Raw genomic sequence first — 23,640 nt, 5'->3', positions numbered from 1 at the left:
GCATCGCATACGGACTTTGACGCCTTTCCAAGAATAGTGGAACTCGATTTATTCGATCCTATCTTTTTAAATCATCTTGGTTTCGAGTTCTTTACGATCTTTTCGGTGCAAGATCAAGGCGTAACAGAGATAGACGATGTATAAGAAACCCAGGAATAGCCACCCTCTTTGATTGTCTTGAAATACGCTATCCAACCAGTTCCACATTGATTGCTATGAGAAATCCAAATTCCCTCCATCAAGAGATTCCTGCACGGAGTAGTTAGTATAGAACTCACTATAGATGTGGTTGGTTGTTGACCAACAGAGAAAGCATGGGAGAAAGATGCACAAAAGAAAGGATTGAAGAGCTTAGTGTGAGAAACAAAGGATAAGGAAAAAGGGCGACTTCAAGTAAAGCAATCAAAGAGAATGAGTCAGAAATGAAAATGAGTTCTCATTCTCGTAAGACTCCAAGACGATGCCCCCAATTCGGATTCGAACTAATGTTGCCTATTTATTAGAGCTTCAAGAGCGTGACTCTTCTTTATACATACACAATTGACAGTCTACAAATTTTCCACAAGGCATGCAGGCGAGGAAAGCTAGCCTATGTGGCATACCTTTCATCCGCTACTTTCTTCTCTTATTAAATTTCTAGTTAGATGAACAGATCGCTTCTAAATGAAGTCGTAATCTTATATACGATACCACCAGACGCGCCCCAGCTTCAAGCGAGCTCACCCTATGGACCTTGCTGAACTAGATTCCCTGCTAGCGAGAGCGGCTTATAAAGATAAAGGAGCACAAACAAGGGTTGTTTAAAAATGAACAGATAAGCTAACGCACTACTTATTTTATGCCTACTAGCAATGCAACTACTCCTGAGAAATACTCAAACTTAACTAGTTGAAGCTAAGGGCCTGCCTTCCCAGCTACTGAGGGAAGTGGCAAAGGATCCACTGGATTCATCACTTTATTCATATTAGATAGAGAGAGAATCCCACCCGGCCTAGCATCACAGTATGAACAGCTCTGTCCGAGGGGCAATAGTCTCTTTTTTGCTCTGAATTGGCTCTTTGCCGGTGAGGTGAAGAACATGAATTCGGTAATTCGAACATTGCATTGGGCCCCATAAGCGGCTAATATACGAAGGTGAAGGGGCAGGGAAGTAGTTCTCCATACGTAGTTTCTGAACTGACTCTTGTTGCTACGGTGTCGTTCCATCAGCCACCACTACTTGATGAGCAAGAGACAGAGGCGGTGCTTTGTCAGCTTTGGACTATCAATCCGGTTCCGGAAAGCAGTACTGATCCCCGGACCATGATAAGGCGCGTGTAAGGCAGCTAAGCGAGCTGGGGTTGAGTCCTCAATGGATATGGGGCGCGGAAAGCAGTCTCTGTCTGTTAATAAGAAGCTGTCATCTCGAAATGAAAGATTTCTCGTTTGTCAGTAGTCAATTCCTTAAATACCACCTGCGGATAAGAAAGGATCAGCTGCAAGCTTCGATCCGAGAGTCTGACGGACTTAGACCGGTGTCAAGGGATCAGCTCTTTAAAGCAAGAAGTTCTTCCCCGCGCATAGACCACAAAGTGGAATCAACCTCTTCCCGACCTACTTAAATACTAAGATTTCCCATTTTTCCTTGATGCAGGAGAAAAAGCTTGCAGGCCCCTTGGCCATAGCTTTCATGCAACCCAAACCATAGCTCTTTCCGTTTATGATAGGCCGAGTCGAGTTGTAGTTTGTGCTTACGCCCGGGAAATGCTTCTTTCCGAACTGTCCTTCCGGCATAGGGGATAAAAAAAGTAAACATCTGCACTTGACATCTTTCTTTTGTCTTTGATTCAGCTCTCCGCTTGCTGGCTTGTGCATTCTACTGTTCTCTAATCTTCCGCCATGCTACTCTGGGAAGCGTACAGAAGGCTTTTCTTATCAATTTGTCCTATCACTCTCAGAGCGATGGGTCGTGCAATATAGAATCCTGCCTACGGTTGGTCCTATTATGGGAATCAATCCTTTCTCTCTTGGGCTCTCATGCCCCCTCGGTCATTAAGTAGCTGAAAAGGCAGGCTAAGACTAAGACGGTAAAAAGACATTCTAGGTTCCCTCTTTTCCGACCCGGTTATTTTACATTCCATACATAGGCTGGCTAAGGGGGGTTTCTAGCTCTTCTCAAAAGAAGACCTCTTCTAGTGCTCCTGTCCCCAATGTTTTACCCAATTCATGACTACTTAAGCTGGTTGGCTTAGGTCTCGCCTGTCCTAACCCCCGAGTCTTTTTTCTATTCCCCCGCCTTCCCTTGCTAAGGACAACCTCGCTCCTATCCCATGACCCAAGGCATTGGATGCGCCATAAAACTTCATGACCCACTTATCGATTCCTCCTATTCTACTTTCGCGATAGAGGCGCCACCTCATCAGGAAATTCATCGGCTCATAATCATCAATTGCCTTATATGCTAGATAATCAGCAAGTGCGCTTCCTTTTATTGCTGTCCGAGTGACATAGACTACGTCGTATTCGGACAGTCTTGCCATCGAGCGATTCTCCAAGGCTTTTCGAAGCAGAGGATTCCACATCCGGATCGGGGAACTGTAGCTTATATTTTTTTAGATAATTTATACGTCTCTCTTGGTAGTTAAGCCTTTGTGGCGGCTAGCTCCCCTTCATTTTACCAATTAAAAGACTGGAATTAGATTGACTTTAAGGACAGCTTGAGAGGAAAATCCCAAGTCAGCCCACGTTCGTCTAGAGCGAGTTACATACCTGGGGACGCAGCGGAAAGTACGTAGTTCGCTGGTAAGCAGCTAATTCAAACTCTTTTTCACTCATATAGGGCATCCGATGCTAATCCAAGGTTGACGATATTCTCCTTATTTTTTTGCTTTCCCGGGAAATATCTAACTCTATTTTTGGCCGCTTCTCTTTCATATAAGTAGCTACGTTCCTTGTCATCGTCTATATTTGATAGTAAAAAAGGTCAGGCTCAGGGCAGAAATGAGTATATTTTCGTCCTCTTCCATCAATGTGGGAATACCGTAGACAGCAGAGAAGATTGCATCGATGGGACGAAGGAATGGATAGTCATATTCAAGCTATCCCAATTCACGTATTATAGGAAATCCGTTCTCACTATGAAGTAAGTAGAGCTTACGTTCTAAGAATAAAATGGTATTTCGCACCTTGCCCAGCATTATATAGATGTGGAGATTTTACTTTTGTCCCCTTGCTTGGGGATGTATTGGACTTCAACATGAGCCCCCACCTACGTTATGCCAACCACCTGTTGCCACTCAACAGAGTCACTGTGGACTTCCAATGGCACCAGCAGATAGCAGAATGACTCTTTGAACGGAACGACGTAATAAAGGAACTAGCTGCCGAACGAGATGAGGATCAAAGAAAATCGAACTAACTGTGATAAGCAAAGTGGTTCATTTTACCATCAGCAGAAAGAAGTAAAGATAACTCTGGGATCTTCGACTAGCGATCCATGCTTTTCGCCCCAATCCCAAGAGGTATAGGAGGAAAGAGCTGGTTCTAGGAGAACATAACATTGAGGGCAAAAGAGTCTTGCCCATTCATTATAGGAGTCACTCCATTCATGGATTCCATCCTGGATAGGGCTTTCTTGCTCCGAACTCTTGTATAAAACACCATGTCGGGATCCCCAGGCGAAGTTTTCATACCAAATAAGGGTTCTTCCGATAAGCGAGTAACGAAATTCTTTGCAACAGAGAGCCTCAACAGCAGCTCTTAACCCAAACTTTTTTTGAAAATAAAGAAGCCCGTCATCTCCGGCATAAAACCGGATCAATTTAGAGGGATGGGAAAAGCCCTTAGTTGTACTTTACGGCAACCCAATCAGGTGATATTCTCCTAGGTGAAATGGGAACAACTGGTGAGAAATGAATTGTCACCCTCCCTATGGTCTATGTGCTTCTTCCTGCATGTGTTTCAGTTCTCTTAATGAATCTATAGACCGGAATGGTTGGATCACTTTGGAGTGTGCCTGATAGATTCACCGATCTTAGTGTGGTATCTTAAATTCCTATAGGATTTGGGCTTAATCCTTAGAGCACTCAGAAGATTGGGATCCTAGGCACATGGCCGTAAGGTGCCGAGCTTATCTGTAAATACTTTATCTGAGAGGAGTGTGTGTGTGGCATTTCCGCTTTGTCAACAGAACATGGTTCTTAGAAAAAGGACTTAGTTAACTAAACTAAGTTACTTACTAGATAAAGAAATGCTTACCTTATTCTTAGAGAAAGGGGGAGGTTCAAGTCCAAAAGAAAAGAGACCTTTGCTGATGCTTCTTACAGGAAGATACATATCATAGCCGAACTGGATGGCTACTATGCTACTGCTGATCGTAGTATAGTAGGCTTACTGAACTAGCTACTTCTGTCTTGTACAGCTATCTGATGCTATGCTTATCACAGACTGATTGTTTCTCTATTCAGAGACTAGCGGAATCCTTCTGTTACCGGATTTCGGGACCAGACAGCTTTCTTACCGGCTCGGCAGATATCAATGCTCCTGATGTCTGGATTGCTTGCTAATGCCCGGAAGAGAGTGATAGCCTGAAGTCTGATAAAAGAAAGAGCCTTTCATAGAAGAGATAGAGATAGGTCCTTGGCTATAATAGCTAATAGGCTCGGCTCGCTACTGACTGATGACTTTCTTTCACTAGGTATGATACTGCGGCAAGGGATGAATCAAGAAGGGAAGAAGGGCTGTCTTAGCCTCTGACTCCACATCCGTAATAAGCCCAATATCGAATCTCCTACTCGTAAAAATAAGAGAGTATGACTTCGTACCTCTCCTTTCAGTCTAGTGACTTCCTTTTGGGATAGTACCCAGGAAAAGGATGTCAAGACCTCACTCTAATATGGAATGTAGGCTAGGTCAATCAACTTCATTCACCCGAAGGAGGGAGGAAGTTCACGAACACTAACACAAAGAAGGCAGAGACGGGGTAGGTAGTGTGTCAGGAGAAAAGAAGACTGTGCCCGAACATAAGGATTTGCTGCTCGCTACGCCCCTGACTCTTATCCCGGATAAGGTCTCTTCGTTTTTCTCCTTTCTACAAGAACTCATTTTCATTTCGAGATGCGAAGAAAATAGGAGACTTTTCTTTTAGGATCTCTACTTCCTTAATCAAAGTGTGGAAATTAGCCTTCGTAAGGCCGACGCCTAAACCTTAATGAATATGAATAAGGAGCGAAGCGGAAAGACTTTAAAAGAATTCCATTTCCTTTCTAAGCAAGCCAGACTTATGCAAATAAGCGCATCGTATTTGAAATGTTCTCTTGGTGCAAAAAATTTTATTAACTGTAAAAAAGAAATACCCTTTCACGACCGCAGAGGAATTCATTCTTCTTCCTCTCTTCGGAGAGCCCTTTCGCTCGCGTGGGCGTAGGAAAGATCAATTCCCAGTCGAAGGTCAAATCCTAGTAAGACGGACTTTGTTGCAGCAGATGAAAGCTGCGAATAAGAGAACTGCGACAAGAGCGCAATTCTTGCCCCTTCTAACTCCAACCCTGACAGTGAGACCAGTCGAGCCATTTCATACCTGTCTATATTCCCTATAAGTCGACTTTGTACTCGCTTCGGTCGAGCAACTACGTACCTCTTCTTGGCAGTCGAGTAAGAGGAAGTCAAGCTGACACCAATATTGAACTTATGCATTTCTCTTTCTTTACATAGAGGCGATTCTTCCTTAATACCTTAAGGTAAGGTCCGGAGGTGGCCCTTACGAATGGTGCTCGGGATGCACCGTGGACTGAGATTGTAACTAAACCGACTCAAATAACGAAGACCTATGACTGAACTGGTCACTTGACTGCTAAACCGAGGATGTTGACTGGGTTGCAAGCAAAGACTAGGTCATTGCACATACAACTCTTATTGGTTTGGTTTTAACACAACTCTGCTATCAGAATAGGTCAATTGGTATGAAACCGAAAGCCTAACCTGGACTACTAATGGCTTCTTCTCTTGTTATAGGAAGCCCAGGTTCAAAGTCTTCTTTATGTTACACGTAGCAACTCTTCTTGTTCAATCCTTTAATCGGAACGACGAGAGAGTGACTAAGCCGAAAAGGTAGAGCGGGAACTGGGTTCATCGATGACCTCAAAACCAGTAGCAACCCTAGCTTAGCCTCTTTCTGAGCGCTGTGCTCTATCTCCTCTCTTCCCTACAGCACCCTTGCTTGAGTGCTATGCGCGCGATTGCTTCCTTATATAGCTAGCTTCTTTGTTTTCTTTTATAAGTATCTCCTTACTAGACTAGCTTCTTTGAGAGAGAAGGTTCCCCCCTTTCTTACTACAGGGAATGGGATAATGAGGAAACGAGAATCAGAAGGTTTGGTGAATAAGAAGGCAGAGGCAAGCGCAGAAGGGAAGCAAGAAGAAGGAAATATGAAAGAACCCTTCCAGTTAGATAAGCTGCTGTAGGAGCTTGCTAGGGAAAAGTCTCTCCTGGTTATGTTGCATAACTAATATCCAATTTCACGGAATCCCTTAGTTCAAGGGCAAGCAATGAAAGGAAGCTAGGTCTTTAATGAGGTGATCGTAACAGATTAGTGATGAATCCAATCACGGAGCTTGAAGCCTAGATAGAAAGAAGACTTGAATGGAAAAGGGCAAGTCGTTAAACCGAAGTTCCTTCCTTTCCTATGTCTCCCTCAGCGAGGGTTTGTGCGGTCTTCAAAGCGGCAGGATGAAATCCTATACCTGATAGCAATCCGCCCCGATACGATAGTGACTTGATCTAATAAAGGGAGCTTTAGTTGAATCATTTCCAACCTAACCCTCTATTTCCTCGGATGAGGTCTCGCTTATTTTCTAAGATTTCCTGCTTCGAGTGAGTTCCACCCAATGGTATCCCACCAATCTCTTCCATCTTCACCCAATCCAGAAGGACTTGAACCCAATAGAGCAGAATGGCTAATTCCATCAATCGAAATGAGGAAAGTCCTGTTCTTTTACACGGTATGAACTAGAACATAGTTTGAAAGCCAATCTCGAGATCAACCTTCCACAATCCAATCTATATGCTGAGGTATCCCCGCAAGCAGTACAACTATCCTCCCGTCCTACCAATCTTCCTAGTGAGGATCAATTCACTGGCTTGGCTTGCTCTATTCCGCACTGAGGAAGCTGTGAAAGATTGAGTTGATTGATTAGCCTGAACAGGAGATCCTATCTTATCTTATCTTAGTGATCAAAGCCGTTATGCTTGATGAGGATTTATCCCCTTATCTGACTGGTGGTTCTAACCTGATATCTATCATTGAGTCGGGATCAGAGTTCACCCGCTTGCCCTAAGGCTGAATGCCCGAGTAAGGCAAGCAACAGGAGTGCAGAGAAAAGGAAGGAGACCTGGTGAAACTCTCTTCCATGTCTCTTTCTCTTATAAAAGATATTGTAAGAGCACGGTAAGTGGTCACACCTGCCAGCTGACCCTCATTGTAGACTCTTTTTGATTGGGGAGGAATGAAATGCTACCAATCTAAGAGGGCCTTGTTGGAAGAAAGGGATAAGGTTTGCATCGTCGCTAGCGAATTCCGTCCAGTAATGGAAGTAAAGAGGTGATAACGCTAGCTTCAAGACTGCAACATCTGGTCATAGCCAAGCCATTGTCACTTAGCGCATCCGAAACTCTCGTCCATAGAGATGGCTTCTCTCGGCTATCAAAGTGAGTTGGCATTCTTAAAAGCCGGAGAAAGCCAGTGAGGTTCCAACTCCGCCGGAGACTTGCTTGATCAGATTGAGCCTTGCCCAGAAAGTGGAAAGATGCTTTATTCCAACAAGAAAGGGAAGGGCAGAGGGGATAACTTACTCGATCAGCATAAGCAATCCATCCCACCGTAGTCACAACACAAGGTAAACATAGGGAAAGAACTTGGGCATTCCTGCTTCCACATCACATCTTTATCAATTCAATTACCGAGTTGCTTTCACTCCTCTTCCCCAAAAACTGGAACTTGCTCTTAAGTTAAGCTATAGTACTTTCTTACCTATTCTTAATTAGTAGTAGAAAGTTAGACTCTTAAAGAATTTATAAGATAAGTTACTGGCTACACAGACTAGATTGACTGCCACTGACTGGCTTCCTTAGGAAAGAATGATAGAATACCAGAGGTAGTAAAAACTAGACCATGCCTCTATGATGCCAAGAATTCGACTGAGGGGCTTGGGGAGGCTTAAGATGAATGAGGCCGAAGAAGGTTCAACTAACCCTTAGATTCGGGAATAGGAAACTAGCAGTAAGGGTATTACGCTTCAAGAGAAGTGGAACTCACTCGAATAGAGAGAGTCTAGGCTCACTCACAGGTCAAGGGCTAGTATAGCAAAGAGGCTTTCAATTCCCGCAAAGCAAGTGGGAAAGAAAACTCATTTCCGTGAGCATTAAACTCCTGTATGGTCTTTACCGCTTGGGAACCTCAAAGCTGCTCTATGGCTCGCTGGAGTTAAATCAAGTGATCATATTCAGCCTTCTTCGGCTGATGAAAGTACTAACTTCCCTTGAGACTGAGATTTTTGTTTTCAGTTCAATTTTCATATATTCTTACCCTGAATGGAAAGGCATTCTGTATCTTTATGAAGTTAACTAAATCGATTAGGTCATACTACTGGTCGGGTACTTCAACTTAAGAATCGGCTCTGTCGCTTCTAGCTTGCAGTCAAGTTGCCTACCCGCAAACCCTGCCCTTAGGACTAGGTTGGAAACTCCCAAGAGGATGGAATGAAACTGGCTTGAAAACGGGCTTGCTCACTCGCTTTCAAGACGGAAGAATGAAAGGTTTTGCCTTGCTTGCTGCTTGCTTACTAGAAAAAGCGGTAATCTGGCTTTATATTCATTCTCAATCTTGAATTCCTAGTTAGAACTAAGAAACCAATGCTTTCCTCCTTTTCGCCAGAAAGCCCTCTTTCAGCCTTAAACCCATGTAGGATGGGATAGTCACACTCAAGCAGTGATTAGCGATTAGAGGAATATATAACTATGCAACAGCGGATATGCCTACTTTCGGATTCACTGTAACAAGCCGTTTTTCCACTTGCTTTGAAAACCGTCCTCTTAGTTGTAAACTAGTCTGAGAAGGGTCAACGTAGATAACATTAGGCTGAGCGCAGCCATTAGAAAGACCTCGAGATTCACCGAAGAAAGACCGGAACCTTTTACAAAACTCAATGAGCAGAACGCTTCGGAACGGGATAGAAGAAGGGGGGAGATTCTCGAACCGAACTAGGAAACGGATCCAATGACTTCAAAAGAATTCAACGAGGAGCCATATGAAGTGAAAATCTCATGTACGGTTCTGTAGAGTGGCAGTAAGGGTTACTTATCTGTAAACTTTTCCACTATTACACCCAAAAAACCAAACTCTGCCTTACGTAAAGTTGCCAGAGTACGCTTAACCTCTGGATTTGAAATGACTGCTTATATACCCGGTATTGGCCATAATTGAAAAGAACATTCTGTAGTCTTAGTAAGAGGGGTAAGGGTCCTTTCTTTTGTTGTTGCACTGAATTGCTTATCAAAGCGATTCTTCGCTCGATCAAGTAACAAATCAAGCCAGCGAGTGGAAGTTGAATAGTCATGCGAGTCTATTTTGCTTATGAGTCTCTTTCTTTTCCTGGCCTCACTAGGTATGAAAAAACAACCACCGCACCGGATGTGAACCTTTTTCTAAAGCGGAATTAGGCTCATCCGACGAAAGATTTTTTTTCCATTGACACAGGTCGATTCCTCTTTATTTATGGTACAACCGAGCTCCTTGTAGGTCTTCCAACTCGAGCAATCAGAAGCAAACGCATCGCCCGCTACGGGCATTCTCTTGAAGCTTAAAAACGAAGTGTTTCATCGGCCCGGCTCAAAAGCTGTTGGTGACTGGGTTCCCTGCGGGGCTTTTACAGTTTTTCTTCCGTCACTCCCAACCTGTTCTTCTTCGACCGCGAGTGAACCATAGCCTTTTTCCGGAGATAGCCTTTGAGATAACCAGGTCTTTTTCTTTATTGCCAGGAGCTGTAAACAACATCTTCTTTTTGTTTACAGAGCTTAGTCCTTATTCTCTTCCTCTATCTAAGTGAAGAATCTCTTCTTCAATCGATGATTCTTCTTCGCCGAGTTCAGACTCGCCAAGAGTTGTTCGAATCCCAGGAGAGTTTTCAAGTGGTCAAGCAAGTCTGAAAGTCATCGGGTAAGGTTTTATAGTTCCAGGTTAAACGTACTAAATCTTATTAGCTTATTGCCATCGGAGTGAAATCCTGTCCAGAAGTTGTGAGAGAAGGATTAGTTCGTGTCTGTGTCAAGGGGACGGGTGACCCGACTTCCATAGGTAAGAGCTGTCTAACCTCTGTTGTGTTGTTATAACCTAGTCTGACTCGTTCTTACCTCCCTGCCTGTTCTCCTTTCTTTCTTTTATGAGAATACTTGCCGCCTCTGCTCTCGTTCGGGCCCCGGGAATCCCTTGCTTTTGGCTACGGTCTTTATTTACCTTTTTGCGCTCTCCTCTCAAAACTACTAATTTACAAAGACTACTTGAAGGGCACGGCACGACAGCAATACCACGACAGATATACTTACCGACAAGAGAGAGCGAGACTGACCCACCTGAGAGAGAGAAGGCAAGAGTGACTCCCCCCTATCACTGAAAGGCGGCCGGAAGAAAGTTTTTCTTTCCCACGGCCTTATTTACCAAGCTCGGGACTAGAGGAGCATTTTTGGAATTTGAGGTATCGCTTGTGATAAGGAAATGTTCATAGATATAGTAATGTCCTTTTCTTGCGCCCTATTTGAGACTGAGACTAAGGCAGGTACCCTGTCCTATCACCTTTATCAAATCCCTAGCTCTCTTCCTTAGTGCAACTGTCCTATTCCTACCATGGGAATCTCTTTCCTGTGTCATATCTATAGTTTCGGATATCAAACCGGACGGTATCGTATATGAAGAAAGAGATTGTTGAGGTTAGTAGACTAATCTATTCATTGGTAGGGCATTTCTTCCTGTGACCGCCTTTCCTACCAAAACCCCCGGTTTTTTTTCTAGACTAGACCTTCGGGATTTTTTTAGGATTCATACATGCATTGATCCAGTCGAAGAACCTGCTCCAGAGCTACTACTCCGCCTAGCGTATCTTCCTGCTCGTCCCAGGTTCTCTCTGCTCGGTTCCACAATCAATCCCAGATCCATCCATTTGAGGGAGGTCCAATTCTGCGCTCTTCTAATTGCTTAGAAGGGTTCAAAAAGCCCTTTACATCTAGGGCTCAAGCCCTATTAGTTCTGTATATTCAAGAACAGGGCGGGCTATCAAATGGTCGACTGCGAAACCGGTTAAAAAAGCGTATACTTGAACGATGCCCTCTATCGGCGATAGTTCGACGGACTACTTTTGCGATGTCTGTCACATGAAGAAGAAAAGTACATACACACTATCTCCCACTACCTCCTCTAATTCTCTAATTCTAGGCCAAGCAGCCCTTGATGCGATAATACCTTTTTTAAAAAAAGAAAAGGCAAGGCCGGTGAAAGCAATCAAGCCAAAGCAACATTCCTTCAACTACCGCTCCTGCCCCTAGGAAAGAAAATCCAATTACCAGTCTCAGTTCCAGGTCCTATAACTATCCCCTTCCTTCTTCTTATAACGCGAGTGACCCATATCTATAGCCAACAAGGTCCTCACAGCTTCACAAGTAAGTTCCCCCTTTTCTAGAGCAGCTAGCACACCAATTCCAACAATCCCGTATATTGCTCCTTCTCCCGTCCTTCTTACTGCTACGTGGGAAGAGCCTTCAATTCATTTCGATAAGAGCCAAAGGAGTCTTCCTCTCTAGTAGCCCTTCCGACAACAGATTCAATTGCAGCAGTTACTCTAACAGCGGCAATCGCCCATGGTTCTGCCCTACTATATTCATTATGACCCAAGGCTAACTCCCTGCCCTAAGCTAAGCCCTACGGTTCCTTCGCTTCCCGCCGTTAAGAGTTCTGGCTTCTAGGGCAATAAGAGTGAAGGACAGTAGTTAGCAATCCCGGTATTCAAAAGGAAGAAGCAAGAATTTACATTTCCTCCTCGGCAAGTAGAGTGACCTCAGCCAGCCAGCTAACTTCCTAATCATTTCGTAGTCGGCGATTTTGAAAAAGATAAGAGCGGAGCAGATCTAATTCCTCTAAGGTTTTTTTATTCGCTTACGCGCCTTAATTCTCTACCCGATCTCTATGAGAGCTTTGAAGTCGGGTAGGTATTGGGCATACATATGCTTTTTAGACTCTGGCTATAGGTTTTTCACTATCATTTCCAGTGGCCCCCCTCTCCCCAGGGGTCTGGTTGTAATTTGGGATGCCCTTTTCCTCCATCTGGTAATGTACTCAGAGAAGGTCTCGTTAGGTTGCAGCTTGGTGCTTTCTAAGTCACGCTTGGTTACATCTACCTCGATGTTGTAACTATCCTTATTGTTGAACTCATTGCATATGTCCTCCCAATTTCTTGAACTTGTCATCCAGGGAGAGGAACCATCTTAAGGCAGCGCCGGTCAGTGTCCTTTGGAACAACTGAGCAAGGGTTTCTTCTAAACGCAGGGAATCATACGCCCGCCTATCTCCTGGGCACCCGTATCCACCAGGCATTGGAATAATAATAAAATTTTCCCCTTTTCTTTCTTTCTTTCGTTCGAGATGCTTTTTCATAGCATAGTAATTCGTCTTGTAAGAGCAGGTTGAAGCTACTTATTTATAGAAACTTAGATTTAGTAGCTAAGCGCTAAATCATTTGACAATGCCGATCTAATATGTCAATAGTTCCTAAATCAATAGGAAAGTAGCCCAAGGGTCGTAGAGTCGTAGATTGTCGGGTCGGATTACGGGGCGGTAACAAGACTCAACAAGTAAGGAAGGGGAAGTACTTGAAGGGAAGAGTTTACAAGAGGAAGGCCCATGCTTTTTCATCCCAAGCCAAAACAAAAGCTATTTCGGGAGATCTTCGGCGTCATCCTCTTCATTTGAATGAATAGGGTCCCTCCCGCGCCCCAAACAAAGGCAATTCTATCTTTCTCCATAGCCCGTAGCTGGCATAGCAGCAGCATTCTCGAAATCGGGTAACTCGTTCTATTCAACCTAGCAAGATTCTCTCAATAAATCGGTAGCTCACTCACTAATAGAATCAAGGAAGACATCCTAGTTCACTGGAAAGCCTCGGAAGAGCTCGTCCTTTGATTCGAATCTCCGATCTGTGACTGCTAGAATGAAGGCTGATGACAAGGATGGGAAGCTAACAATGCTGCTTCCTTCTTTTTGAAGAAGGGTAGCTCGAATGCCAAAGTCAGAAGTCAAGGACCATATGGCAGATCCATCATCCATACTAGCAAGAATCTCTGCTGATACCCATACCACGCCCAGAGGCAGTTAGCTTCTTTATATTGAGTAGCCCCTTATCTGGCAGTACGTATTGAAGAAGTCGTTCCCCATCAGTGTAATCAGAATCCCATATCAGTCATCAAAGATGAAGAATGAAGTTAGCTACTGATCAGATATGGAATATGGATGATAGCATCCTTGTGAGTTAGTTACAAGACTGACAGCAAGCATATCCCCGGACATTAGCGCCTAAGAACGAGCATTTTCAAGCAATCCATTCAGCTGGAAAACTGTGCCGACCCACTCTTTAACTAAGAGGGTATGGATCGAAGAATTCGCAAGCCCCGTGCTACCGGCTGGAGCCAATATGCTGACGTTATCTTTATATCAATATAAATCTCCCGCACCTATCGGTACAGCATCCTAAAACCTTAGAAAAGATCCAATTACTACTAATACTAATGGGCTTTACTCAAGCTAAGCTATAGGATTGATTTCTCCCCCTTTCTCTTCGAAGAAGTCTACAACAAACAAGTGGGAGAGGCAGGATTCGAACCTACGTAGAAAAACTTCAACAGATTTACAGTCTGTCGCTTTTGACCACTCGGCCACTCTCCCCTTCCCGGGCCGAGGCCCCCCTCCATCAATGGGTTCTAAGAAGGAGGGATAAAAACCTGAAAGAAAGCTTATTGATTTGATTGAAGGGAACTAAGACTCTTTTTTAGCTTAGCTAGCGTTCCGCTAGTCAGTTCATAACAATCTCTGTACAAAGGGCAAAGCTTCTACGACAGCTCCCCCCTAGTCGCTTCTGGCGAAGCTGCGAGTTCATGAGCAAGTGAATTGAACGAACCAAGTTCCTAAACTAAAAAAGGGAGTAAGAAATAGAAAAAAAAGAAACAATAAACTTCCCACTTTGGATGTCCCACGATTCTGCTAGTTTAGAAACTAAGGGGAAGGACAGGGGTCGCTAGGTCAGAAAAGCTATAACTCAAAATTCTCCCCAAGTAGGATTTGAACCTACGACCAGTCAGTTAACAGCCGACCGCTCTACCACTGAGCTACTGAGGAACAACGGACTTAAGTTAAGGAAGCCGACTCTCGTTCTTTGGACACCAACCTATGACCGAACAAAAAAGGGTTCGTCACTCTTTTTCACATACACCGACCGGGATAAAAGGTTACGATAGCAAGCCCCTCCTCGGCCGGAGAGCCTCCAGGACAAGGGGGCGGCGGTCAACCATCCACTCTCGAGATTCATCTTGATCAATCGATCTCCGCGTCCTGCCAGTTCGCTAAGTAGACTCACTCTCCCGAGGGGCAACAATGGAACTCTTCCTGCCAAAAACAAGGGACCTACTTCTCATCCTAGGAGTTAGCAGGTATGATTGCCTCTCTGTCTGTCTCTCCGAGTTTCTACTACTAATTAATAAGTAGCACTTCTGCTATTCAATCATAGAATCGATTCCGATCAAGCTGAAAGATGAAAGAAAAAAGCCCTATCTATATCTATTTCTTATTGATTAGTAAGCTAGCGCCCTGCAATCAAAAAAAAGCGCTAACGAGCCAGAAAAGGCCCCTTACTATACTATAGTAGTTAGTCAAACAAAGGAAAAATATCTGGGCAAAGACATACGCTCAACTCAACCAGAAAGCGACTACGTTCCTCGGCAGACAAATAGGTAGAACAACATCCTATAATTGAAGAAAAAAGCACTACTTAAACCTTTCATTGAAATTCTTATTATGATTCCATTAGTTGATATGGAATCATAATAAGTCAGAGCAAAAGTAATAATAAAAGAACATAAAAAAAGGGCTCTTGAATCGGTTTCGGTTGGCTTGGTTTCTTCATACAGCTGGGAAAAAAGACAGATCCTTCACTCTTTCTTTTGGACTTGATCCTCCCCGATTGAAAGCTACTTGAGCTTGCCTATTGGTCAAGTGGCCTGAAGCTCATCTAAGGATGTCAGTCATAGTTGCTTTCGCCCTTGGCCTGAAACTTCAACCTGCCATAAAAAAGTGGCATGATTCTAATTGCCCGATCCTATGGTTTAGAGGTGGAACGCGGATCCTGCTCCCATGTGGTACGATCCGGCTTATACTTGTACTGATAGCACGGGTACTTTGCTTCCTTGTTGGCTTGGGGCAAATCCCTTCCCTACACTGAACGGAAGGTCGGTACTAGGAATCTATCAAAAATATCTGGTCCGGGGAGCTATCTCACGAACTGAACTTCTGAATATTAGCTTTGCAACTACGTGCTTCGAACCTTTCCTGGGATTGTTGTGCCTGCTTGTCCTCATCGAATTGGAGAACTTTTTGGTACGCCCCTTCCTCTCTTCTTTTCGAAAATACTCTGCTCAGGGAGTAATCTTAGATCGATCGGGTCGTGCCCCCCCTTCCATCACCCTCGGCTCGGGGGAGGAATCATTCCATTCAGCAGTCCTACGTGGGTCAGTGAATGTCTTTTATGAAAGGATTAGACGGTGACAACTAGTGCTGTGAACAATCCCTATCATCAAATCTCTGAGCTCAGGAAGTCAGGTTAAGACGTCGACTTATACAGGGTCTTGCCCGAGGAGATGAAAAAGAATTCCTGTCTTTAGAAGTCAATCCCACTAAACTACACTTGTACGCTTGACATGAAAAGTAGAGGCAAGCGGAGTCAAAGGCCTCACCTCAACAGGATAGAGGCTGCTCCTGGAAGCGGAAGAAGAAGTCCAGTATTGAACGGCAGGACTTGAAGCAGACCGGACACTCTCGCCTCACATGCTAATCTTCCGGTCCGCTGATCTACTGCATCGGAGAGCGTATCGCCTGACTATGAATTCTCTGACCCAGACTTGGTATCCATGTTAGGAAGTCAAAAACGCTCCTTGCCGCTGCACTCATTTCGTTCATCAGTCAGAAAAAGTCGGGATTCGATCTCCACGAAAGGCTAAAGGAACATAAAAAAAGCGAATCATCTTTCTCCACCCAATTAAGAACAAACTCCAAAGCAGTCAAAAAAGAAGGGCTTTGCCCCCCTTCAAAAAATAGATCAACAAAGATATCTTGCAAACCCTGTAAGGTTTCAACTTGTGAGTATAGATGCCCACCAACGGCTGAGAAAGTGAAGCCGTCTGGCAATACGTAATACTCCCCAAAGCGTTCCTTGAACAGGGTTTCAAGTCGAATATTCATTTCTGAATGCAAAGCATAAAAGGCAAAAGTGAGATCGAGACCCGGATCGGGGAGATTCAATGCGGGTGGGCGCCCCCCTCTAAAAAGGGAATAGAGAACAACAACAGCTATGGGATAGATAAGAAACGAAAAAGAAAAAAAAATAGATATTTTTATCCATTTTACTTACATTCAAAAAAATCTTCCCTCCAGACAGACTGAACCCCGTCAAGCCTGTAGGACTAGTGTTTTGATTGTTTGTTGTGGTTGGTTGTTGACCAAAAAAGACATGGGAAAAGGAAAGCACTCACTGAGTTACTTACGAATCAGAAAGATTGAGGCTGACTACGGCCTCAGATGATTAGGCGGGGACAGGATTCGAACCTGCAATCTTCAGGTCATGAGCCTGATGAGTTGACCAATTCCTCTACCCCGCTTCTTCCCTCTTGAAACTGAAAACATATAGATTAGCAAATGAGACTGCCCACACTGAACACCAACCCAATCTCGAAGAGAATCAGTACACGAAACTACATATCCGCTGATCTATATGCCCTGACGTGAACGGCAGCTTTCAGTGAGTCTTAGTTTGATGATCGAACATTCTTTCATAACGCAATTATGTTTCATCATCGGTGCGAGAAAGACAAATAGGTCGGGCACTCTCCTCGCAGCGATCTTGTGCTGCCAATGGTTGGCGCTGATCTTAGTAGGACCAGGACGGCGTATTTGACACTTCAATCAAATACCCGCTCAGGATATGAGCGAAAATATACACCTGTTACAGTGTAACCTTCACCCACGCCCGTGGGTCTGAAGGACCTCCACAGACTGAGGTAACTAACCTCACATCTGAGTGTTTCCACTCATGACGCCTTTTCTCTAACGGCATTCTAAGCTCTCGATCCATACACGAGTTCTGGGTAGAATGGTGTCCAGGGGGTGGAAGAAAGATAGAAGACGAAGTAGGGAAGCCAGCCAACCCCTCTCCTTTTAGAATGTCGAGCTACTTCATACCTTGTTCTATCAACAACACGCTACTTCGTTCCTCTCCCTATCAGTCGAGTATCTCCGCTCCTTACTCTAACAAGTATGCTTCTAAACTCCAAGCTCTAAAGAACCTGCAATTAAACATACCTCTCCCAGGTTCTATCAAATAAGCTTCAATCCCTCTCCTTATAGAATAGAAATGCAACTACGTTCCTTTAGCGGTTAAGTAGGATTTCTTCATATAATAATAGAAGGGATAGGTTTTAGTCCTGGTTCAAGGTGTGAAGAGAGAGGCTGTCCCAAAAGGACAGGTACAAGACGAAGTGGCAGAAAGATAGAAGTATTGCACCCTTCTATGCCTTTTTTTTTTCATGCTGATTGAGTAGAAGAAGTCAGATAGAAGGACTAGTCCCTTAGGGAATGATCTTATCTGGCTTTAGACTCCTTTCAACGACACAAGGGACAAGGTTATGAAAGAGTTTGCCTAAGAAGCTTAAGGGCCCATGCCGCAACACAGCGCTAAAACTTTCAACTCAACGGCTGGCTTCGTCTTCACTTTCAAGCTGGAACAGAACGTAAGTTGACAACCTTTAGCTTCTACTACAACAACTATAGACCTATCCTTCCTACTTAACCGCTTAACGGCAGCTTTAGCCTTCCTGCCCTAACCCGACCTCTTTCTCCAATCGAAATCAGACTTGCGTACTCTGAGACCGTTTGGGGGACCTGCTTGCCCTTCTTCCCTCTCGGAAAAGAACTCCGTAAAACAATGAATGCCTCTGATGCAACTAGCCGGGCGGGTGGAAGTCGACTGAGGAATAGGATCCTTTTTCCGTTCAGTAGTTCTGCACATCGGATTGTGCAGCCGAGGAAAAACCTCATATCCCATAGTGGTTGGATAGGCCGATCCTTATCCTGAAAAAGATAGCAAACTGAGTAGACGTTGAAATGAAAGAGTCTTCCTTCTGATCCCAAGGAATGCGCGTCTGATGGTATCGTATATAAGAGAAAAGTTTTCTCGTTATTCGGGTTCGGAAGACTTGAGCAATAGGTTTCGACTCGGTCAACTGTCTTGATGAAGATTGACTGACAACAAGAAATGACGTAAGTGATAGATAGAAAAGTACGCTAATCTTGAAAGTTTTCCATTTTGGAGAAAGCGGCGGGCCCAAGGAGCTCTCCAATCGTGCCTCGAAATGAGGCCGGAGAGTCGGTAACCTGGGATCGCCTAAGATCGAATGGAACTTTCTTTGATTAGATGGAAACAGATAGATAGACAGTGTGTAGTGATTTATTTAATTGTAGTCAGTCTTTACTTAGTTATAGATGTCCCCCAATCCCACATGTCTTTCTTGATGGGTAAACCCAACCAGCGATTTACAACAAACAAGTCTTTCTTCATTTTTTTTAGAGCAAGAAAAGAAGCGGAATGTCCGGTAAATTATGTCGAATGAAGCTATTGGAACAGCACCCTTGCACCATCTATTCACTATTGAGTCTTTTTGTCTTCGTGATCCTCACCCTACTCGGATTGTACGTGTGGAACACGGTGCAAAACCAACGCCACACCTACCACCTCTTGATTGCGTTAACTGAAAATAGGGTGCCCTTCCGGTGGGAGTGGAAGTGGAATAAGCACATACTTGAGACTTTCCCTTCCCAAGCCCGAAGCGACGAGAACAGAAAATCGTGAATGAAAGAGCGTGACGAGACTTTCTCAATTCGAGATGTTAGAAGGTGCAAAATCAGAGATCATCGTCCTTTACTTTTTGCGCGTGCTCAGCAAATATATATTTGTGCTCCTTATGCTCTATACTACCTATCACACGTTCCTTATGTGCTTAGTCATCTGGAACAATTGGGGCGTCCCATTGGATTTTTAGCTAGGTTGGAACGGGGTCAAAATAACACCCATATTGAAGTGAAGGACCCCCCCGGATGTAGGTCGCGCAACGAACCGGGTCAAGCCACGAGTCGAAGAAAGGTAGTTCATCTGGTCTGTCTTTTGCGCAGAGGTGCTGGTTCGAGTCCAACAAGTTTCGGGGGGAAGGTTCCGCTCCCAGCTATTGGAGATTACCCATGCTCGGCTAGAACACGTTATGTTAGATGAAAGTCCACGCAACTAGCCATTCTCGACCAAGAGGATACCGGTGGAATACTTGGACGAAGGGTGTTTAGCTAGGTAGTCGACTGAGCTCTGACAGTTACAGCAGGGAATGAACGGAACTAGTAAGCTCGGTAGACAGGTAGAGGGAACGGCTAGTAAAGAAAAGTCTTTCTCAACCAGGGCTTTCAACCAAGGGTAGCTCGCCTGCAAGTCCTAGTTGGGGAATAACTCTGCTTACAAGTTCCGGTTTTCCGAGGGATAAAGATAGTATCAACAGACCAAAGGAAGACAACTGAGCAAGATAGATGCCACTGAACTAGTGTCATAAAGAGTGAAAAGAATTCGGAGTAGTTCAAATATAAGTAAACAGTTCCACTTATCCCAGGAAAGAAAGACTTTAAGCTTAAGAGAATGTCCCAGCTTGGGCTTAAGGTAGTGAAGTGAGCCATTAGCTCTGCTCTGGTTCCGCATCTCAAATCAGTAGCTCTGCTAAGGAATCAAGCATCCAATACGAATCACGTCCGAGACGGGAGAAAGAGCGTATAAAGAAAGCGAACTCATTTCTTCGCAAATGGCACCATAGCCAACGCTACGCTCTATACTATCTAAAACAATTCTTTCTGGCCGGTAGGGGGCCTTCCGCATGAAAGCGAAAGGAATCGACCGACCAAGAAATCATACATGCAAAAAGATAAAGGGAATGGTTAGTGAATCCGAACATGAGTGGGATCGAGGAAGATAGGGCGTCTGGCTTCGAGGTTATGCAGCTAGAATTGGAGTTGCTACAAACTTGACTGCTGAACTCTGGGCTTGGGCTGTCCGTACTGGTCTCCGGATTGCCTTGGCTCGAAGCTTCAGGGATATTCGAAAAAAAAAAGATAGGGCAGACTAAGACTAAGACTAAGGTTGCTTTGCTTCCTTCACGTGAAAATGAAAAAATGGAAAAGCAAATCGAAAACGAAGAACGAGGAGGCATTGCCTTCTCTTCTGCCATCTAGCCTCTCCCTCCTTCAAGCTAGGGAGAAAAAAGTAAGGGAGAGCGGGCTAGACAGCGAGTAAGACAGCTAGGTCAATAGGAGCAATCCATCGAGTGGGAGAAAGACAGTTACACCAATCCCGTGAGAAATCCTCTTTGAAGTTGAAGCGGGTAAGCAGGCCTTTCTTTTATTCAAGCTCTTGAAAATGTCAGGAAGTCAAATGGGAAATTGGATTGAGGAACTGAGCAAGCAATCCAGTGATAGTCTCTATCTTTGAAAGCCAACCCAGTTTAAAGTCGGGATTTGAGGCACAAAAGCTGCGAATTCTCTTGCTGCGCTTACGCTTATTCCGACAACAAATTCATCGGTCACTGGATGCGTGCTAACAGAAAAGAATAAAGTCCGAAAGTCATAAGGTAGGTAAGCAAGCCGCCCTGGTGCCAAGCTAAAGACAAGGATCACATCGATAAGAGCAAAAGCAAAGACGGCTTATGCCGAATATCTTGAACTCAAAGAAAACCAAGCCTAACTACTTTCATACCAGGAAATCGAAGATGTGCCAAATCGTTCTCTATCGAATCGTAGTCTAGAGCCAAATGAAACTGATTCCACTTTACTTGAGCAAGAATAAGTCAATTTCCCACGGTCAAGCCTAGTAGAGCTCCTAGTCCGACAAGACTAGCAAACATGCTACCACAGAAAGGAAGGGAAAGAGATCGGAAAGCACGCAACCAAACTGAACGCCAGCGCTTTCACTGGGAAAGTCTCCGTCTCTAGCCAAAGACCCGCATTCAAGCCATAGGATGGATGGAAAGCCCAGGGAATGAAATAAGTGACTCTACCCTACGTCGAACAAGAGTTGGCTTCCTTTCTAATTCTAAAAGGCCTACTATGCTGCCTTTCTTGGCTTGCTGCCTTAGCTAGCTCCCTTTCGTACCGGTTCCCCAAGGTCTGATTCTGCCCTTAACCCAGCGCCCGTGGAGATAACGAGATTAACAAAAGATTTTCTCGGTGCGAAGAATAGCCCTACTCCTATATCCTCAAATATTCTATTTTAGTTAGCTACTCACTCAGTCCACAGATTCGGATTAGTCAAAATAGAACTAGACAGATCAAGGAGAGAGAAGGCTCATCGATCAGTCTTAGCTATGGTTCCATTTCTTTATTCAGTCAGCCAGGAAGAAGTGGAAAATCAAATAGATAGAGTAGATCCTATTCTAGATGGATTAGATAGAAACCTTACCTTAGCGTGATTCCATGCCTGACTTTCCCGATAGCGGAATAGATGTTCCCATGGAGCGGTAACTAGGTCCAGTGCCAAAAAAGGGAAGCTTATCGAAGGGAGGAGTGGAAGCTGCTCTGCTAATGCCCTGGCCAAGAGACGACTTATATCTACATCCATCCTCATAGTAAGAAAAAGCCAGTGAAAGCTCTCTTCTAGGCGCTTATTCCCACAGCAGACTCAATAGCTGCAGTTACGGATTCAATTGCGACAAGATCGTATTCTTCCTTTTCTGATTCACGTGCAAAACCTTTTTGTCCCATTATAGGAACTGTCAGGTAAGAACCGATTCACTTCCTCACAACCTAGCATTTTATGTCCCTGGGTACCTTGACTCTAGTTTCAAAGGTTTGTAGCACTTGCTTACTGAGCTAGGGGGAGCTCCTGTCCCTTGCTATTGCGGTCACATAAAGGTTAAGAGCGAGGGGATCATTCACTTTGAAAAGCGAAAGGATGAAGACTGATCCTCGTTTCTTTTTTTCTATATATATCTATAGGATAAAGCCATAAGCTACATGCTTATCTAACTCCTGTCTGTATAAAGAAGGCTTCTATGGTGTGAGACAAGAAAGACGACCTCGAGCTCGAGACTGACAGGGCAGGGCAACCTGTCTTCTTTTTTATTGTTTTTTTTATAATAAGAGCGAGATGCAGTAGTCTCCTTAGTTAGCGTCCGAGACTCAACTGTCAAAAGCTCAGAAAAAAGGTTCCAAGACGGTGCGAAGACCTAGACCTAAGCCTAAGCCTTCAACTCCGCAAATATCGATAGCCGAATGGAGGGGAATGAGGGAGCAAGATTCGGAGAGAGAGAAGGGAATGAATGGCCTATCAATCTTTTTGTATTCTTTTCCCCGGTGGACATAAGAAGAAAGTTTGTCTACTAGAATATGACTCGAGCATTGATGAATAGCTTCTTCAACAATCTCAAGAGGCATTGTGCCCTTTTCTGATCTTATCCTCTTCTGGGCATGTCTGACTAGTGTAATCAGTCCCTTGCTTTCCTTCCCCGCCCGCTGTCACTTCGCCGGCCGGAAAGAAGTTCCTTCTAATTAGATAAGGGATATGCTTTTGTAATAGCAATTGGATGCTTTCTCAACACGGATTCCAAGGCTTATTCACCATCAAGCGCGGTAAGAGCTGCTATTTACTCAAGAGCGGCTAGTCTTGCAGCGGCAACTGCTTGAGCTCCTACTCTCACTGCGGTTACGAAGACAGGGGATATTGAAAAGAGGGAGCACAAGAGCTCTGAGTCATCCAACAAGGCTTACTGGAAAAGACTAGAAGAGTAAGGTCATCAGTCCCAGAGCCTATGAGTGCCATGCAAACAGCACTGATTCACCAGAAAGACCGTGACGGTTCATGTCCAGCTCCTTCTATTCTATAGTTCCTTCCCCCTTTCCTTCACCACCAGCTGGAGCGCAGTCTTCGCCGGTCTCCAGGTTATCAACAAGACAAGACCTATCACGTGGCTACGAGCTCTTTCCTTACTCAGACAGACCCCAAGCGGGCACGGTGACAAGACTTTGATGCGGGGTTCGGAAGATAGGCTTGCAACGGATTCAACCGATCGATTCCCCGTGGCATATCAAGATTGGCGAAGCATAAGGTTAGTAACATCGGTGCTGATAACTTCCTTTTCTCCTTCGGGGGTGGGCTTTGTAGGAGTTGGGCGAGATGCAATACTTTTTCCTCAAGGAGTTAGAGCAGAAGTTGTTTACTCGTATAAAAGAATAAGACCGGCTTACCATTCTATTAAATAAAATGAAAGGGTTGAGAGTGGATT

General features: G+C 44.4%; 3 non-coding genes across 3 annotated transcripts, besides 1 other annotated feature; all 3 read right to left on the bottom strand.

Annotated features, from left to right (window-relative positions):
• Window positions 1-9,188: 9,188 nt before the first annotated feature.
• Window positions 9,189-9,495: a sequence feature (region of chloroplast-derived DNA).
• A 4,379-nt stretch (window positions 9,496-13,874) lies between these two features.
• trnY-GTA lies at window positions 13,875-13,957 on the bottom strand. The gene has a single exon. It is a non-coding gene; the product is annotated as a tRNA-Tyr (tRNA).
• A 378-nt stretch (window positions 13,958-14,335) lies between these two features.
• Window positions 14,336-14,407, bottom strand: trnN-cp. The gene has a single exon. It is a non-coding gene; the product is annotated as a tRNA-Asn (tRNA).
• A 2,459-nt stretch (window positions 14,408-16,866) lies between these two features.
• trnfM-2 lies at window positions 16,867-16,938 on the bottom strand. The gene has a single exon. It is a non-coding gene; the product is annotated as a tRNA-Met (tRNA).
• Window positions 16,939-23,640: the final 6,702 nt, after the last annotated feature.

The sequence above is a fragment of the mitochondrial genome of Vigna radiata (genome assembly GCF_000741045.1).
Source record: "Vigna radiata mitochondrion, complete genome".
Taxonomy (NCBI): Eukaryota; Viridiplantae; Streptophyta; class Magnoliopsida; order Fabales; family Fabaceae; genus Vigna; species Vigna radiata.
This window is presented reverse-complemented; position numbering and strand designations above follow the sequence as displayed.